At 41.3% G+C, this 20430-nt stretch overlaps 3 long non-coding RNA genes and 1 other non-coding gene across 4 annotated transcripts; 2 read left to right on the forward strand and 2 right to left on the reverse strand.

Annotated features, from left to right (window-relative positions):
- Positions 1 to 7052: 7052 nt before the first annotated feature.
- On the forward strand, positions 7053 to 14658 carry LOC143335881 (uncharacterized). Its single transcript, XR_013078474.1, has 4 exons — positions 7053 to 7142; positions 10479 to 11991; positions 12024 to 13012; positions 14150 to 14658. It is a non-coding gene; the product is annotated as an uncharacterized LOC143335881 (long non-coding RNA).
- A 1512-nt stretch (positions 14659 to 16170) lies between these two features.
- LOC143336755 (uncharacterized) lies at positions 16171 to 17318 on the forward strand. Its single transcript, XR_013078549.1, has 3 exons — positions 16171 to 16232; positions 16320 to 16384; positions 17247 to 17318. It is a non-coding gene; the product is annotated as an uncharacterized LOC143336755 (long non-coding RNA).
- On the reverse strand, positions 16984 to 18985 carry LOC143336754 (uncharacterized). Its single transcript, XR_013078548.1, has 3 exons — positions 18911 to 18985; positions 18465 to 18625; positions 16984 to 18146 (listed from the first exon to the last, which is right to left on the reverse strand). It is a non-coding gene; the product is annotated as an uncharacterized LOC143336754 (long non-coding RNA).
- Positions 18986 to 19994: 1009 nt separating this feature from the next.
- trnad-guc (transfer RNA aspartic acid (anticodon GUC)) lies at positions 19995 to 20066 on the reverse strand. Its single transcript has one exon. It is a non-coding gene; the product is annotated as a tRNA-Asp (tRNA).
- Between the last annotated feature and the right edge of the window lie 364 nt (positions 20067 to 20430).

Genomic DNA, 20430 nt, shown 5'->3' on the forward strand with positions numbered 1-20430 from the left:
TCCAGTCTTGCTTTGCTCACAAGACGTTAGAGTGTTAGAGAGGATATGTTGACGCAGAGTCAGGCCGCTTTGTGTAATTCAAGGGGTGTACCAAGGAAATGTGCAAAAATTAACATGTATTGCATGCATACATTTGTTCAACTCTGTGAACAAATCAGCCTACAAGCTATGACTGCTGACCCAGGTCAGATGGGATCTGCTCCAGACCCCCCAACCACCACCACCACATAATAGATTAGTGGACATAATGAATGGACGATATCTTATGTTTGCTTGTGATGCTACAGTCATTCCCTGTTTACATGGTTGATTGCTACTGATAGTACAGATGTTTCCTAGCAACTTAAATTCTTTACTAGCGTAGACATTTCTTAAGTTTTAACAGTGAAGCTGTTTTAAGTAAATCTCTAGTCTGAAACAAACCAGAAGTTGCAAAGAAGTGTGGAAGGACTCAATGCACTAATAGCTGAGGCAATCCAATCCAGATTTTTAAAGACCAGACCACTGAGGACAGGACCTCAGTGTCCTCAGTGGTAGATACGGCCCTATACACAAGAAGTGTCGGTCTTAGTATTGGTATGGGAGCACTTTCCCTGCTATTTCCAGGGTCTAAATATGGAAAATGTGATGAAGAAATTAACTGAACCAGCCTTGCATGTAGCCCTGTATCGCTCTAACTCTAATCCCAGCAGAGCAACTGAATGCAAAACTTTTATATCTTGCTCCAGCTGATGTTTGACCTCTGTCAACAGCGAGAAAATGGAAAAAGAAGTATTAAGTTAAGCATCATATTCTTATTACTCCCTGATCTCCATCATATGACGAGGTTAGAGAGCTGCCATGTGCCTGCTTCTTGCTTACCCAGCTGCTAGCTCAGATCCGCTGCATCAAAAACATGAAAATCAGGTCACACTGAAGGCGCTTCTGCATCTTATGTAACAAAAGTGTCCATAAAACACCTCATTATAGTATGAATCATTCTCGTAAAATTATTCAGCGCAATCCACCATGCTGACACCTCAGATGTGAAGCCTTCAAAAGGCACAAGTGACGAGCAGGCTGACTGTGCCATCTGCTGTGAGTGCAAGTCTGTGGGAGTGAGGTGAGCCTGTGTGTGTGTGTGTGTGTGTGTGTGTGGTTGTACACAGTGCCTTGTACCTGCATGTGTGATAAAAACCAGGGAAGGCCTTTTTGCATCCTGTCTAAGCTGTTTGCCTGCAGCACCTGTCACCATGTTGTCTCTGGCAGCCACATACACATGTCCATAAACACTGAGGCAGCCTCCCTCTGCCTCCTGACTCATCTCACTGTCAAACAAATGTAAAAGATCATCTTTTCTCATTCTGCACACACTTGCTGATGAGTTTTCTGCTGTTTTGCCCTTCTAACCTGCCTACAGCAGGGTGGCACTGTTGGTGGTCTGGACCAGGGAGAGGCTCTCCAGTTTTTCCTGGGTACCATGACTGTCTGTATGTACCAAATCACACCATGACAACATCCAATAGTTGCAGAAATATTTCAGTAAAAACCATATATACCAAGCTCATGGTGGTAGTAGAGGAGAAGATGAGGGATTCACCAATGTGACATTATCAGGAGACCTCTATAAAAATGATCCATCAGGTCGCCTAGATGTTGAGATATTTCTCTGAATAACTGAAAACATTGACCTGCTGGTGGTGCTAAGGGACAAGTCTTGACGTTATTATCAGGGCTTTGTTCTCAGAAACTGTTAAACTGTTTTGATGGCTGGGTCGTACTCCCCATCACTAGTAAACTGACCTGCATGTGTAATAGCACAGCACCCTTTGACTCACAAATCTCTGCATTCTTACATATTAACTATGGTTGACAACTTGACATCTGTAGTTTCAGGGTCCTGGTGTTGTGCATGCTGACTCACTGTCACTCTGCTGTAGCTTGCTGCGACAGGATGGAGCCATTGGTGATGTTATTAGTGACACCTGTGCTTTTGTTTGAAGAATTTTTTGGTTACATTTCTCTTCCTGCAGGATGATCAGTTCTTCAACTAGTGATAAATGCACACACAGTACAATCCAAACAGTATTAATCCAGTTATCATCCATTTAAGGGTGGAAGGCTTTCCTCTGCTGAGTGGGAAATCTCCATGAGCTTGACAAGAAGATGTGAAAGGTTTTACTTTTGGGAGAAGCAGGAAATTTGGGCAAATTTTCATTATTTTTATCAGAGAGTGAAGAGCAAACTGAAGAAAAGAACATGGGGCGAACTGGGCTGAGTCTGGGGTGGAGTGTGTACTGTACGTGTGTGTGTGTGTGTGTGTGTGTGTGTGTGTGTGTGTGTGTGTGTGTGTGTGTGCGCATGAGTGCTGAAAAAGAAATCACTGAGCTATTTTATGCTTCACACACTCCTGACTTCAAAGGGACTTTAAAATCAATTAGCCTTGTCAAAACCAGACTCTTTTCTTTTCGCCTCTCTCTCTGAATATATTCACAGACCTTAACCTGAATATTTTGATACAGCACAAACACTAGTCAGATGCAAACTCGCAGCGGTGGTAACACAGCTTTCCTTTGATGTTTGATTAAAGTGACTATTGTGCTGCATAATGAGACCTGCACTGACCTTTGTGGAATAATTTAGTTTTATTAATTCAAAAACGAAATTATCTCTGGCTCTGTGCAGCACTCACTGGCTTATCTGTCTTTCCTTCTTAATGTGCGGACTGACAGCATCCGAAACGGCACAGATGTGCGTCGCCAAGGGAACAAATTGACAGTTTACCCAGGGCAGCTCCCCTGTCCTCAGAGGGTAATGTGATATGATTCCATTCTATTTGCATAGCTGCCTCCAATCGTCCCATTTACTTGGCATATTCAGAGCATGTGTGATGTATGACAGAGGTTAGCTCATACTGCACAGCATGTAAAAAAAAAATACCAGAGCGAGTGTCTGTCCTGAATTCCTCCTGACTGCTCAATATTCATCCAGACTGTGATGACTTACAGATGTGTAAAGCTGCACTAATCAATATTTTAAATGAACAATGGATCAGATTTCTATGGATACAGTGAAAGGTTGCCGACAGTGACAATCCACAGATAATCGCCACCAAACTACAGAGCCTTTAAGCCCATTTTGGCTCCTCGTTTTTACTCGTTAACATCATTTCCAGAAAAAGGAAGCTCGTGGTCCTATAAAGTAAATTACAAAATATTCTTGGTGATTGCTTTGCAAAATGAGCCGTACAAGTGTTCATTTTTTGTTGGAAACATTGCTCGATCTCCAGAAAATATATGTTAATGTAGAGCTAATTTGTTTTCCCAGTCACGACAACAACTGCTGGTTTGGACCACTCTGAGGTTGCAGAGAGGTGGTGTTTAAATTTAGGCAGCAGCAGTGCTCTGGTTCAGTTTAAATCTTAGTTTGAAGTAATCACATTGTACATGTTCGTGTAAGATAATATGGTAAGATTTGTTCAGTGATTCCTTCATTGCCAATTCATCCAAAACACCTTATTGTATTCAAATGTTGCAGTATTGTCAACTTTAGTGATTAGTTTTTCTAACTTAAATGATAACAAATGTTATAACAAATTCATTAGTGCTGTTCTGAAATCCAAAGTGTTTTATGATTATCACAGATGTTTAAATTCGTGATAGGAAACCTTTGTCTATTATGTATAAAGCACATTCTACATTTATTAAATGGCCTATTTCCCCAAAAGGTCAAAAAAAAAAAGAAAAAGATTTCAAAGTAATTCATGAGGTTTACCTGATTGTAGAATTTCTTTAAAAAACCTCAAATGCGAAGTGGACCTTTGTATCTTTTGTAATGAAACATTAGAGCACATGATTTTCTCATGTCCTGTGTCCAAAAGAATTCAGTTTGAAATAAACAATTTGGATATCACTCAAGGTAAATGACATCCCAACTTTTGACATTTCTGATATTTTGTTTGCATGGACGATTTAAACATATGATTAAAAATTAGATTTTTCTTATGGTCAAATATCATATACACAGTGGCGTCATTAGGCCTATTTTAGGGGGGCTTCAGCCCCCCTAAAATGTTCTTAAGCCCCCCTAAATAATTTGATATTTTTTATAGATTTTTTTTTTTTTTTTTTTTTTTTTACAAAAAAAATCTCTGACAAATTTTATATAATAGGGCAAGAATAGGAGTTAAAATAAATATTCACATTACCTGTCATTAATTTATAATCATAAATCTGTCCATTTCCCTTTATTTCATGGTGTAAGGTAGAGAGCCCCTTCACTGCGCCATTACCCAGTCCATTCCACTTGGCCATGTACAGTACGCCCACATCACTGAGAATCCAGTCCATGTTTTCCCTGCAGCGCGTTGCAGCGTGTGTACCTACCTTTGCAGCACACAGAGCCAACTATTGACTAGAGCAGCAGTAGGAGAAGAATGGATATACGAAGGCTTTTCAAAAAAGTAAGTATTCATCACTGCTGGTAGCAATTAGTTAGCTCCAGCCCACAGTTAACAGCAGATTGAACCATGAACCAAGCATTTCCCATTTTACAAAAAAAGAAAAAATATAAATAAATTAAATGAAAAAAAAGACGTATAGGCGATCTCGGCTCACGTCTTTTACCTCTGTTGTTTTGCGGCCAAGAGGTAGATTCCAGCCATAAAGGAACACTGCATATGCTAATTAGCTAGCCAGTAGCTAATATTATGGTCCTGGTTGTAGTGTCAAGTGTGCCCTGCGCTCTCTTCAGCCTTTGGGGGCACAGCATCAGTTGTGTTTCTCTCACATTATGGATGCACACTGCGGGTTACTGAGTTGAGCTGATTCCACTATGATTAATTTATCATTATCGTGAGTGGATGATAATAATAATGATAATAATAGTAATAATAAGCAGGCTAGTACTAGCCTACTACTAGTAGTAGTAGTAATAATCAGAAGAAGAATAATTATTAATTATAATTAATTATTAAAAACAGACGGCACACTTTGATGCTGCCACCCAGCAAGTAGCCAGCTACTGTTGTGTAATGTGTTGTGTAATATATGTACATAGGTATTTTTTGTTGACAGACTTCCTGAGTTTATTGTTTATTTTTGTTGTTGCAGTAGAGTATGTCTGTTAAATCTGTTGTGTTTTTCTTGTTGATGGTGTTAATGTGATCAAAAAAAAAAAAATTCGGCATGTGTTTTCATTAAAATTTAATGGTGGCCTAAAACAATTGAGTATCTCTACTAAATCTGTCCAAAAGTGGGAAAGTTATATCCCGGTTCTTGTTCGTTATTTGTTTTTTTGATTTCCTAATGTCTACTACATTCATTCATATCCTGTGCATCTCCAGGGGGCTAAGCCCCCCCTGTCCTCAGAACCTAGTGACGCCCCTGCATATACATATTAGAATATATATATATACAGAGAGAGAGAGAGAGAGAGAGAGAGAGACAGAGAGAGAGATTTATACAGTGCTTAACAATTTTTTGTTTGTTGACAGACAGACATAAACATCATTAAAGTAGATTAAGCACTGCATATGTGTGTGTGTGTGTGTGTGTGTGTGTGTGTGTACACATACATACATGCAGTCAAAAACCCTTTCATAACCGGAATATCAGCAATAACCCGGTTTTGCACGGCCATGTTAACACCTAGTTTTTAAAAATCCGAATATGACTCCTGGATTACTCCTAATATTTGGTCATGTACACGCCTATCGGAACATCCCCATCGAACGGAACATTAATTTGTGTTCTGCGCATGTTTTATTCGCAAGGAATCTTGGTCTTTTGAGTGCAGGAACTACTTGTTGAAAACATGGCGAAACGGAGGACACCACACTTTTGGAGCGAGGAGGAGACAAGTCACCTCGTAAGTGTGGTGACAGACATGATGTCTATCGGGATAGCGAGACATACAAGAAGGCGAGCGAAAAGTTACGCTACGTTAGGCTGAAATGACGCGCATTGCGTCATGACGTTCTCCGTGCGTTTTGATCGGGATATCCCAATTGATTATAATTACCATGTATACAGGAATAACCCTGTTTGCTCACGCATGTAAACAGGTTATTCCGAATGTTTCAGAAACCGGAATATTGACCATAACCCGAATATTGACTGCATGTAAACGTAGTCTATGATGAACTGATGTAGACAGAACCATGGGTTAAAACCTTGTTAGTTGTCTTCATGGTCATATCAGTGAATATATGTGAAAGAACCTCTGACATAATCAGTAAGGAAAATAAGCCAAATCCAAACAAAATAGAAAAACGGAACACGCAAATCTCTGTGAGTTTGGGCAATGAGTGCTTGGTGCGGAGTGGACTGCAGATCCAGGAAATGTTTGGTGAGCAAAACAAAAAAGTTCTACTGACTCTTGAGTTTAACAGGGGCTAGAAGGCAGAGGTAATAACCAGGGGTGCAGAGAACAGGCGAGGTCCAAACTGGGAGATCAATCCGAATAATAATGCTGAAGAGTCTTGCATGAAGGTGAAGAACAATGTGGCACTGAGTGAGTGGAGAGGAGCTGTTAAGTATGATGCTGATTGGTGATGAACCTCAGGTGTGTGTCAGGTGATTGAACCGGTGGGGGGGTGAAGAGTGCAGACTGAGCAGGTGAACAGATGAGAAGGAGAGTGTGACAGAGTATGCTGATCAATCATAATTATTCATCATTGACCGTGATTGTTGACTTGGCTTTTCATCTATAAATGCCTTAAAATTGTTGACTGCTGAACTTTTTAAACAGAATACGTTGGGGGTTGAGGAGTGATGAGTAGTATCACAGAAGGCTTGCTCATAAAATGCCCCCAGCCTCACCAATACCAAACCTCATTCCAAGCTAAACTGAAACGGTTGCAGCTTTGATCAAAATCATTATAATCTACATGCATAGAAAGCTAAAAGGGTAATTTTCTTATGGTTTTTCATACATTTAAAATGGAAGTTTGAATAAGTCTGATCATTCAAAACGGACTATATGGTCTGCTTGTGTCTGTCCTTACCCTTCTTCTGTTTATTTACACATTGCCACATTATTTATGGGCACATTACTGTACCATGGTGGCCTTGCCTTAATTCCCTCAGGAGCCTGAATGGCACTAATCACTAGTGATGGGATTGCAGATAAGAGGATAAAGCCACAGCAAATCTGGTGTTAAGGTAAATGAACGGTTAATGTGTTTACATACTAGACCTCAGGGGTTTCCTTCTCACTCACTCCCACGTCTCCTTTCAGCATTACAAAACAGAAGTACTCATCTCTGATTCCCCGTAATGACTGTATGCTTTAATTACAGAAAAAAAAACACATTTCACACAATTCTACATCTCAGGATATCTTTATCAATCATCTTAAAAAGTCCTTCTGATTGACATAAACAAGGTGTTGAAAACTTCATTTTGTATGACCATTTAAAAATCAAAAAGATGCTGCAAAAACTTAATTCATGCCTTTACTTCAAGTCAACTTAATTACTGTAATGCAGTATTTAAAAAAAAAAAAAACAGAATTCAGCTTATTCAAAAGTAGCCACAAAGCTCTGGAACACACTATCTATAGATATCAGAGAAGTCAGCTTGCTGAAACCAGAGAACGTACAACGATCAGGCATAACATTATGAACACCTGCCTAATATTGTGTTGGTCCCCCTTTTGCTGCCAAAACAGCCCTGACCTGTTGAGGCATGGACTCCACTAGACTCCTGAAGGTGCGCTGTGGTATCTGGCACCAAGATGTTAGCAGCAGGTCCTTTAAGTCCTGTAAGTTGCGAGGCGGGACCTCCATGGATCGGCCTTGTTTCTCCAGCACATCCCACAGATGCTTGATTGGATTGAGATCTGGGGAATTTGGAGCCAAAGTCAACACCTCAAGCTCGTTGGCTTGCCTTCTTCCCATAGTGCATCCTGGTGAGATGTGTTTCCCAGGTAAGCGACACACACACACCCGGCATCCACATGATGTAGAAGAAAACGTGATTCATCAGATCAGGCCACCGTCTTCCATTGCTCTGTGGTCCATGGTCAGTTTCAATGCTCAGGTGCCCACTGTTGGCGTTTTCGGCAGTGGACGGGGTCAGCATGGGCACCCTGACTGGTCTGCAGCTATGAAGCCCCATACGCAACAAATTCCGATGCACTGTGTATTCTTACACCTTTCTATCAGAACCAGCATTAACTGTTTTTGGCAATTTGAGCAACAGTAGCTCGTCTGTTGGATCAGACCACACAGGCCAGCCTTCACTCCCCATGTGCATCAATGAGCCTTGGCCTCCCATGACCCTGTCGCTGGTTCACCACAGTTCCTTCCTTGGACTACTTTTGATAGATACTGACCACTGCAGACCGGGAACACCCCACAAGAGCTGCAGTTTTGGAGTAGCTCTGACCCAGTCGCCTAGCCACCACAGTTTGGCCCTTGTCAAACTCGCTCAAATCCTTACACTTGCCCATTTTCCTGCTTCTGACACACCAACTTGGAGGACAAAATGTTCACTTGCTGCATAATATATCCCACCCACTAACAGGTGCCATGATGAAGAGATAATCAGTGTTATTCACTTCATCAGTCAGTGGTCATAATGTTATGCCTGATTGGTGTATGTCTTCATTTTAGCCCTTAACTAGTTATGACTTCCTGATACAGGCCTGACAGTTCTGTCCTTTGAATAAATGAAATTGTTTATTTCGGTCAGAAAACACCAACATCAAAATCAACCAATGTGCATATACAATTTAGCCGGCACATATTATACATAATTGCAACTATGCACAAAAGCAAAAAAATAATAATAATAATAATAATAATAAAAAAATAATACAGTGATCGAAAAAGGATATAGGCTGAAGCCCAAGGCTTATATTTGCCTATCCTATACATTCCATGACATTAGATTACCTAGGATATTAGCAGTACAAAATAATAAGACAAAAATAATCATTACTGTAAATTATAATTATTCATTATTTTACATTTTAAGGCTTTCATAGAACTCAACAGAGAACTACCTAGCTTAAACTCATCACTGAGCTTATCCATATTTTAACTCCCCACACTGAAACACATTTATATTTTACATTAGTTCTCACTGTACACATCTCAAAAGTGAATAAATTATAATTTCCTTCTCTTAATTTAAATAACTGAAGAATACAAACTGGAAGGCTGTTATTCTTTGCTCGAAAAATTATCTCCAATGTTTTTCAAAACACAATATGTGTAAATTAAAATGTAAATTTTAATGCACCAGATCTTATAAATAGTGACTTAGTTGGTTCACAATGGCTCACTTTGTTTATTATTCTAATTACTCTTTTTTGAAGTTTTATCATAGGGTCTATGTTAGTTTTATATACATTTCCCCAAACCTCAACACAGTATGTCATATATGGTAATATAAGTGAATAGTATAGAATATGCAGACATTTCTTCAGTAAGTCCCTTGTTTTATAAAGAATAGTAATAGTTTTGGATATTTTTTACCTTTGATATATTCCATATGAGGCTTCCAACACAATTTATGATCAATAATTACTCCCAAAACTTAGTTTCATGTATTCTATCAATTTTACTTCACAATTAGTCTTGGCAGCACTAAACACCATAAATTTTGTTTTGTTTTCATTCAATGATAACTTATCAATACCAAACCATTTTTTTAGCTGAATCAACTCTACTTCTACTGTCATCTGTACTTCTTTCAAATCCTCCCCTGAACAAAATACATTTGTGTCATCAGCAAAAATAACAAATTTTAACTTATTAGACACTGTACAAATGTCATTTAAATATAATATAAATAACTTAGGTCCCAATACTGAGCCTTGTGGAACACCACAGGTTACTCTTCTGGGGTATGATGTAGTCTTATTAATTTCAACATATTGAAACCTATTACTTAAATAACTTCCTAACCACTGTTGTGTGACATTCCAATTTCTGGAGAAGTAAGGAATGATCAGTTGTGTCAAAAGCTTTTGTATTAAAGCAATATCACACTCGAGGTCATGCTGTTGTGTTGAATATCAACACTCCCTCTCATGTGATATTGCTTAAATGTGTTTGTTTGTGCTGATGTAATGTTGTTGTCTGTCTCAAATAAGTCAACTTTATTTATACCCAAAGCCTTCGTGTCGGTCAGCTTAAACAATGTGTTGTGTCAGTGACATGACATGGAAACTGTTGCTGTTATACAGTGTTTCTCCTACCATTATATTATTGTATATATTTAGATATATATTTTTGAGTGCTCTTAATCGTGTGACGTCAGCAAAACCCACTAAACTATATGATAAAACAAATTCGTGAAATCACTGTTTGTAGCCTACTATATCTACGGTATGTCAGGGTATGCATATCCTACAATTTCTGATATATCACAATCATATTTATGTATTTTATTTTATTTTTTCTTGAATGATCAGTAGTAAATGAAATAGGCTATTTACAGCTGTTGCCTAATCACAGCTGTATTTCATTCCTTTGTGCTTAACTGTAGAAATGATGAAGACTGGGAAACCAGATTCACACTGGGCAGGTGTGATGCTCCTATATGTTCAGGGTAAGCATAAATTTTCAACAGGAGCGGATTGCTGCTTGTCCTCTGACCTGGGGAGCAGGATGTTACTGTAAAGGTAAACCCAGTTTTGTTCTCCCCAGTTAGGAGAGAAGGCAGGGACGGCAGCAGCCAGTTCAGGTCAGCTGAGTGCCCCAAAGGCAAGTGCAGCAGAAGGAAAAGCTACAGGTGAACAGGCCAGTGCAGGTGCAGCAACAGGAAAAGCTCCAGATCCACAGGCCAGCACAAGTGCAGCAGCTGGGGGATCTACAGGTTCACAGGCCAGTGCAGGTGTAGGTCAGAAAGCCCCGCCTCTGCATAGGATGACCGAGGGGAAGTCTGTCACATGCTCGCTGTGTAGTCGGGAGGTGGTGAGTGAGGATTACACGCAGCACTACCATGTCCAGGAGCAATGTGAGCAGTGTGGCGCAAAGGCCTGGGGGGCTGTTGGATTGTTACAGCACATAGAGAGTGTTCATCTTTTGAGCTGTCCAACAGACCTCTCAGATGTTCCTGCTCCTCCCCCTGCGGCAGCCCAAGAGACAGCACTGGCGCCACAGCAACACAGTGACCCACCAGATATTCCTGTCCCTCCCACAGCGCAAGAGATGTCACTGGCACCACAGCGACACCCACTCACTCTGCGGCCTCCTGAGGTGAACTGGGTGAGTTTTCTGCTGAAGCAGTTCACAAGAGTCCTCAAGCGAGCTGACCAGGAGTGGATTGCTCAAATTCTCTATGACAGGACAATCAGACAAAATCTCTGATTGTCTGATGGTTTCATCCATCAAACCCCACCAAATCCACCTCACCTCCCAATCCACTAATTATTTCCGGCAGCACGTTTCTGTGGGCTCCAATGCGGATGTGGGGAATCCCTCTAAAATGTACCCAGTGCAATATGAAGATGCACCGCTCTGGTATTTACACAAAAATCAGAGAGGTCATTGACTCCAAGTATTAATTAGTTGGTGGAGACTATCCAAGGTGTAGTAAATGCATGGTTCCTGTCTGCCCTTGGAGCACTGACATTTTAAAACAGCTGGATCCCTCCCACCGAAACAAATTTCCAGCCGGACTCACAACATACCTGGCACTGGACAGGAGATGTGTGGCAATGTTGCGACCAAGAACAGTAGGGAACAGCTCCAGCTATTTACAGCAAGCCTTGCAGGAGATACATAGCGAGGAGTGGGCAAGGCAGACCATTGACTACCTCACTGATTGTGAGATCCACAAAAAGTCATGTGTCCTCATCCAGTCTGAAGCTCTTTATTAACAGCCACCACCCTTCTGTCCCCTGCCCCTGGCCCAGTGGTTTCAGACCGTTCACGCCACTGAGCACCATCCACTGTATGGTACATTCTGCTCCAAGTTGTCCAGCTGCATTTTTGAATGGGACAAAGATGACATTGAACACCACAGACAAGCCAAGAGGGCAGAGCTCATAAAAAAGGTCAAAAAGAGCTCATAAAAAAGGTCAAAAAGCATCAAGGTCACATATCCACTCACAATCAGATTTTATCCAGCATCACTTCCAGTGAACTGGCCAAGCACTGCCGCAGGAGAACCTGAAGGGTTGAGGAGACTTGTGCCCTGATCCAGCAACTGCTGGACTCTATGTGGGAACTCACTGACTCTACTGGTGTACCTCTCATAAATCATGAAGGCATGTCCCTTGTATGGGAGGTACAGCAGAAGCACTTGCATCCAAGATCCACCTGGTGTACCGTTACAAACACTGAATCAGGGTTGGAGAAGGGAGATCAAAAACTTGAAGTCCTGTGATATGGCAAAGGGTCTTCCTCTCTTGAGAGCTTTCATCAGCACCAGTGTAGTTTCATCCCAGGCAAGTTGAAATGCTAAATTTTTTAAACATTTTGTTAATGAATGCTGTGTATTAAGCTGTCATATCATTCTTTTTGTTGTTGTCACCAATGCTTTTGTCTTGCCAGGGTGGAGATGTAATGCTCTGCATACACAGATGTACATGCTTGAGGGAGTATCCAGGTGGAACATCAATCGGTCTCAGCAAGCTCTGAATATGAGTGGCACATCACAAACGAGAATCAATGATGTACGTTTGATGTCAAGTGTGAACGTCCTCCTGGGAAGTGCACTTCTGCCAGAGTTTATACCCCCAGGGAAACCAATCTCAACCTCATCTCAATCTCAGGGTTGGTCTCCATACCAGGCGCCACCAGCGCCAGAGTCTCAACATCAGGGCTGGTCCTCAAACCTGCGGCCACCAGCTCCAGCAACTCACTCTCAGGGCTGGAACTCTTACCAGCTGCCACCAGTGCCAGCGTCTCACTCACGGGGTGGCCTTCCTGACCAATCGCCACCAGCTCCAACACCTCAACCTCAGGACAGGCTTCATTACCTGCCAGCCCCAGCAACACTAGTTTCTCACAATCAGTTCCAGGAATGGTGATTGTGAAAGGCAGCCCTTGAGGATCAGGAGCAAGAAATGAGAGGTGAGCCCCTAAAGAAGCGGCAAACGAAAGAAAGCTACCACTATCAGTGTTAAATGTGTGATAAGGTTTTATACTCCATGTATAGTGATCCTCAAAACATCTTGTATCTGACATTTTTGAAGCCAGTGCTGGGTGAGGTACAGTTGGCCATCAGGGCTTTTGAGGGAGAGCAGGTAGATCCTCTTAAGCTACTTGACAGCTTGGTTAGCTTGATCAAGCCTGTGAGCAGCAGGGTGCTGAATCCACTGGCAAATGTTGATGTACTGAAAGGGCCAATAGATGGATACATCAGTCCCAAACTATACCTTGGTTACCTTTTTGAGTCAAAGGCAGCTGAGCTCCACCTTGCGCCTGAGGATGAAAACAATGCCCAAAAGCAGTGTATAGCCCTCACCATCTTCCTCACTAATGAGTTGAGGTTGAGACTGTTGGACAACATCAAAGCATTGTAGTACATGTCAGTTTTCAATGAAGAGGAAACTCTAAAGCACAATAAGAACCCTGGGGAAATAGTAAAAATAGCCAAGCTCCTTGGCTACTCCCTTGCAGAGACAGACAAGATTGTCCAGCAATGGCGTGCCATCCATCTTAGTAAATGGAATGAGACAAATAACACACTGGGCTTCTGGAGTGAGACTTGGACGTTCAGGGATGCAGCTGATATCAACCAGTTTCAAGAACTTGTCATGGCTGCTGTCTGTGTTGTCCTTGCACACTCAAATGCTGAAGTCGAGAGAGTATTCAGCCAGGTGAGAAAAAGCAAACTTTGAACTCGGATGTCCTTGCAGACCCTTAACTCCATCCTGTAAATCCAATATGGACTGAAGCTGTCCGGTGAGGCTTGCTATGAGCACCAGCTGCCTGATAATGTTTTGCAGCTTTTTGGCACATCAGCTGCTTACTAATTTTGTGATGGTTGCCTAGGTCCACCTTGTGTTAGGTATTTTGGGATGGTTAAGAATGTAAATGTTTGTATTTTTTTTTTCTGACTGTCATCTCCCATTACCTTTTTTTTTTTTAAAAAAGGGAAAGTAATGATTAATATCAGTGGCCATATTGCTGCGGCACAGATACAATGGACTATGAAATTGACTTTTTGTTATTATTTGTTTATTTATTTTTATGTGTGCTTCGGAGGTATTAAAAACGGGAAGTGACATCGGACTGCAGGAAGAGAGAGAGGAAGGACAGATGGGGTTACGTCAGCATTTGGAGGTCAGCGGCATGGGAGGACAATCGGCCTAACTTTCCTTGGTTTAAGGACTCTAACCACGGTATGGATTGTTTTTTTTGTTTTGTTTTGGTTTTGGGTTGTGAATTATGCCTCTTTGTCATCGCAAGCGGGACCTGGATTCCAACGGGGCATATCTGGTGAGATAGCATAGTTTTTTTTACTGATCAGAGCTACACTAATCACTCACCTGCCTCTCTAAGCAGAGTTTTTTTTGTTCCTTTCTTTGGACTTGGACTTCTGGTGGAGAATCAGTCTTTCATGGGAGTAATTTATTGATATTAATGAACTGAAGAAACCTTAAAGATCACTGAACTGGGTGTATGTGTTAATGTTGTTTTGAATTGTTTATAGGCGGCCACACCGTGCTGTCTTTGTCTAAGCTGCCCCGCAGCGGACATGATTTAAGTTTGTTTTCATTAATAAATTCTGGGAATCAGACGTTTCTGAAGCACTTTCATTAATTGATAACATTCAACATTAATTTTGGTTGTGGTTTGGTTCATGTTTGTGCTTTGAATTTATGACTATAACTTGTTTGATCAGTCTCTGGGGGTGGCCTAACTCACACACATCCAATCCGCCCATGACCTATAGATTAGCATGTAGTAGCTTTTCCCCTTAGATGTTTTATGAATAAGGAGAATTGTTAAAATTTAAATCTGCTCCCTCAGTTGCTGAACCTTCCACAGAAAGCCTTAACCAAAATGATGATGACCCACAGCACAGTCTATGTGTCTGAAAAACAAAAAACAATTAACCTGAATTAGGGCCAGACTAGTGACCATCATTTTCTCACATTGTCATTGACAGTTTTTTCTATTGGCTGTTTTTGGTCCATTTAGATTGTTAATTTAGATTGTATACAAAAAATGCTATGGTTAAAAATGTTTATATAGGAAAACTGATGGGTAGGGACAATGTCGGGGTGGAACAGTGAGGGTTGTGGTTAGGATGGGCTTTAATTTTAAGGCCCTTTAAAAAGTGAAGCCTACTCAACATCTTAATCTTTTGCAAGAGCATCAAGCATCAACCCTGGAATGAGACAAATGTAGAAATCTAATTTATCAGATCAAGGGACAAGAGAATACACGTCTACACTCACATTTATGAAGTGATCCCGCTATGAGGCTGCGAGGATACACCTGTGTTTCCTTGCTCAAGTCTCCTTAGGAAGCCTCATCTCTCCTCACCTCCTCACTGCTGGTTTAATGAATGGAAACATACCCCAAACCCATAGCCTGATCCAAGGATTGCTGAACTCCATGTGGGAACTGACTGACCCCTCTGGTTTACGCCTGATCAATCATAAGACCATGACACGTGTGTGGGAGGTAAAATAGACACACTTGACCTGCATCCAAGATCCACCTGGTGTTGAATTCTACACCAAACTCAGCTCAGGGTTACAAAAAGGAGACAAGGTCCTAGATGTCTTCAGATGTGGCTTTTATCGCCACCAAAGCACCTTTATCCTGGGTAAGTATGAATGTACAGTACAGGTCAAAAGTTTGGACACACTTTCTCATTCAATGGTTTTTCTTTCTTTTTTTCATTTTTTAAATTGTAGATTAATACTGAAGACATCCAAGGCAAGAAAGGCAAGAAATTCCAGAAATTAACTCTTGACAAGGCACACCTGTTAATTGAAAACCATTCCAGGTGTCTACCTCATGAAGCTGATTGAGAGCATGCCAAGAGTGTGCAAAGCTGTCATCAAAGCAAATGGTGCCTACTTTGAATAAGCTAAAATCTAAAACATATTCTGGTTTGTTTACTCCATCATTCCATATGTGTTCCTTCATAGTGTGGCAGGATAGCGCTGCACTCCCTGCCGTGAGGGGCAGGGTGGCAGACAATTGCGCGATCACCTATAAATAGACCAGGTCGGACCCGTCTCGTCCTTTCCGCCTCCTCTTCCTCCTTCACGGAGCCGACAGCGAGTGTGGTGGCGTCTCGCTGGTTTGCAGGTTAGATCTCAAAACAAAGGTATGCATGCTCTGTGTCTCCTCAATCAGCTCGAGTTATTCTGTGTTGTGGGCCTGGCGCTTACCTCAGTTTCACTCCGTCCGGCAGTGCGGTGTTACCTGGAGCCGGGCTGTCTCCCTCGGGTCAGTGTGTGTGTGGTGCACTCTCTGCGGGTAAGACGCTCAGTTCTCTGCCGTTTATTATATTACGCTGCCGATGGTTTGGTGAGGTGTACTGATTGTTTTCTCCCGGCTGTCGCTGCTAGAGTCTGGGCTGTGCGCTTCCTCCTCCTGCCGCTGTGACACCTCCAATCCTGCACTCCGTGCGCGGCCGTCACGCGCCGCTGTGAGCTTCGCTGCTGTCCTGGCTCTTTTTGGGTCCTGGCGCTTCCTTTCTTTTGTCTTGGTTCTCCTTTTGCCTTGGCTCGTTCTCGTTTGGTTTTGTCTTGGCTTCGGCGTGGTTTTGGCTTTTGGCTGTTCTTCTCTCTTCCATTCTGCCGGTGTAACTACTCCCCTTAGTGCGGCTCTTCGTGGGACTCCAGCCGCTTTAACTCCGCGCTCCGGTTCGGCCTGCACCCGACTCTCTGATCCGGCCTTGTTGACTGCAGCCAAAGACTGTGGCAACACAGCCTAGACAAAAGTTGCCGGCGTGCGCCCAGAGAGGCGTCCTAACTTTTATTGCCACAGAGCCATACCCGCCAAGACTGTTTTAAATCAATCTAGAGTGGCAGACATTTATTGATTGTTTGAGTTTATTTCTTCTCTATTTCTTTCCATTGAATTGTTATTGCGTCTCAGTGTTATATTGGATTTATTGTTTGGATTTGTTTATTTCTGTTATTCATTTCATTGAATTATTATTGATTGAGTTTCTGTTATATTTGATTAATTGTTTAGAAATATTTCTTTTTCCTGATTCTGATAATTTGTGATTTAGTATAGTTTCTTTTGGGTTTGGGGTGGTGATATTTTGTTATGTCGTGTGTGAGGACTGCCTTGATTTTATGGTTTTAATATTGTTCCTTTCTGTTGACAGGTGCTGAGGCCCAGAGCGGCAGCGGTTCCCCTGGTGGTGGTTCCTTTTCACTTTTTGGTTTGCAGTGTCACGGGTGCAGTGTAGTTTTGGATCCCTCCCTTTTTTGTTACCGCTGTCGTGGTAAGCCCCAGCCCTGTCCCTTATTTCCTTTGGCAGCTCCTCACATCACTCCTTACCATTATTATCATTATTTCGATTTATTTAGTCTGTGGCTCATTTTAAATTGTTTAATAAAAATACTTTTATAATTGGAAATCACACTCTCGTCCTGTGGAATTTTGAACCGTGTGCCTTGTTTCAAATTGACCGCTGGTAGTTTATAGATCTTGTTATATCTTGGGGTGGAAGTCCCCAGGTGGCGTTGTCTGCAACCTTCCCTATACCGCTCGCCGTGCCACAATCGTTTGGATGTCTTAAGTATTAATCTACAATTTAGAAAATGAAAGAAATAAAGAAAAACCGTTGAATGAGAAGGTGCGTCAAAAACTTTTGACTGGTAACTGTGTATCTCTAGCGTGACTCATGTCCTTTACAAGTCTGCTGCTGAATTATAGTCATATAAGAATATACATTTTCTACAAGAAGAGTGTACACATATACAGAAATGTGTGTCATCACCTAATAAATGAATAAACTAATATTTTAATCAAAGATGGAGATCTACTGTAATGCACACACAGATGTACATGCCCAAGGGTGGATCCAGATTGAACATGATCGGAGCCCATGAAGGTACGGATGCAAGTGGTGCATCAAACAAGAAAGTCTTCGATGTCCAGCTGATGTCCAACATGAATGCCCTTGGCGACGAAATGCTCGGTCGTGCACTCTTGCCAGAATTCATTCCCCCTGGGAGATCCACTGGTAAGGTACTACAGGTGACACACCTAAAAAGTGCCACTGCAAGGACAGCTGCCATTACCAGCATGGAACATGTGGTCAGTCGAAAAACAAAAGCACTGGCCATACCCAGATAAAGTGAAGCTGGTTCTTGCTAACACAGATAAACATTTTTTGAACACATTTTAAACAACATATTCGCTGACATTACAATAATTAAAAAGTTCATGTCACATTCCTCTCAAACTTTTCCAAAAACATGATGCATTGTTTAGGTATTGAAAACTGCCAGTTGGTAAAGCCAATACATAACAGTTTATCTATAGTTTATGGCAACTGCCATTTAACTAAATTACCTTGAATATAATCATCACTTACCTTATAATGTCCACATTTGCAGGGGATTTTTCCAGAGATATCATATTCACAGACTTGGTGGTCGTGTACTGGAGTCAATGGACTAGCTGGGGGGGCTTTCCTGGCATAGTGGTGCAGAATATCTGCTCAGTACGCGTCCGGTTTACCTGTCTTCGACATTTCTGCAATTATCAGGGTAAATGTCAGACAAAACCAGGAGATTTCGAGTTTTCTAATGATAACCAATATATCACAAAATGCTTCTTTGTAACTATACTACAAGAGCATATTGCTGCATAATTTGAGTCTTAACGCCAGCAGGAAGTGGGAAAAGTGCCGCGTCCAACAACTATGGAGACACGGACATCGACAATTTCAACATCACGCCCGGCTAGTGAATTAAGAATAATGAGAAATTTCAGAAATTCCAATACATTAATTCTAGTAATTAATTTGCTTGTACAAACCTATTTTCTTCTAACATTCGGTCGTCAATCAAGAAATTCCGCTCAGCCGTGCTCATCGTGTTAGTCTTCTTCTACTGCTTTCTTCTTCTTCTTCTTCTTCTTCTTCTTCTTCTTCTTCTTCTTCTTCTTCTTCTTAAAATTTGGCGATGGGGTCGTTGCTGTTGTTGCTTTTATCATCATCCTTATTAAAATTTAATGTATTTCCTAAATGTCTCCCTGAGCGAGTGCATTTTGTGTAGGTTTTTTTTTTATGAAGACAACACTTTTCTGTATTGTTCTTTGAATTCAATAAAGTTTCATAAAAAAAAAAAAAACGCTAACAGCTACTAATAAGTTCCTACTATTGGCTAACGGATCCGTCCATTAATGTGTACACTGAATAGGTTCTACGTGTATCTGTAGTGTAGTGGTTATCACGTTCACATGAAAGGTCCCTGGTTTGAAATCAAGCAGAAACACAGTTCTTTATTTGTGTTTATTTTGAATAATAATGTCCAATTGTCAGTCAAGGACTGTTTCTAATATAATAAAAGCTTATGCTTCCTTGACACTTCTTTTAGACATGTGTGATGATCAGTTTTCATTTTTGGTGGCATTTCATACCAAATTGTCTACAAGTCATAACCTCACAGTGAGTCTGGAGCTGAATAACATAATGGGGTAAAGGTAAAGTGCATTCTGGAAGATACAGTTTTACAACTACTGTTCCAGATGATTCAGTGTACTGACTACAGGGAGTTTTAACATGGGGCTATCTTAATGCTGGTGCTTCATCAGGATAAATGTGAGGAGGAGTATTTGATGCTTCTCATTCTTGATGCTATTTTCACATTTTACCTCCCAGCAATATTTTTCAGACTATCCATTTTGAATATTTTTTCGTGGAAACACTAACACAAACACAACCTGTATGTCTGTCATTAAAAAGGAGAGAAAGGCCACATACTACTCACAGAGTTGGGGTGAAGTGCCGCTGCTTGATTCAACCGCATTATAATCAAATGCTCTCTAGCACATGCTTGATTGTTACTGTATTACTTTCATGTCATTTATAAATAATCCGCAGCTGGTTGAAAAGGTAGCTCTCCCCGTCGGGGAATCGAACCCCGGTCTTCCGCGTGACAGGCGGAGATACTGTCCACTATACTAACGAGGATGTCTGCAACGTCACCGGTATATGATATAATATTGGTTCCTTCTAGCCCTCCAGACAACACGATTTTTTGTGATGACGATCGTACATAGGTGAAATACCTGTGGGACTCCCCACCAGTCAGTTACAAATGAATAAGCCCTTTAGATGAGAGGTAAAACGTTTTCAAGTTTCCACAACCAAGTCCAGTTGCCCATGATTCAACCTCGAGAAACTGAGTGGACGCGCAGCTGTTTTTGTACTGGGAGAGACTTCATTGAGTCTGCTCCTGCTATCCAACACAGCTTTGCAACGAGGAAAGGATCATCACCTCATGTAGGTAACATATATAGAGGCTGCAGAAATGTGTTGTATAAATATATCTACA

This window comes from Chaetodon auriga, chromosome 18 (genome assembly GCF_051107435.1).
Source record: "Chaetodon auriga isolate fChaAug3 chromosome 18, fChaAug3.hap1, whole genome shotgun sequence".
Taxonomy (NCBI): Eukaryota; Metazoa; Chordata; class Actinopteri; order Chaetodontiformes; family Chaetodontidae; genus Chaetodon; species Chaetodon auriga.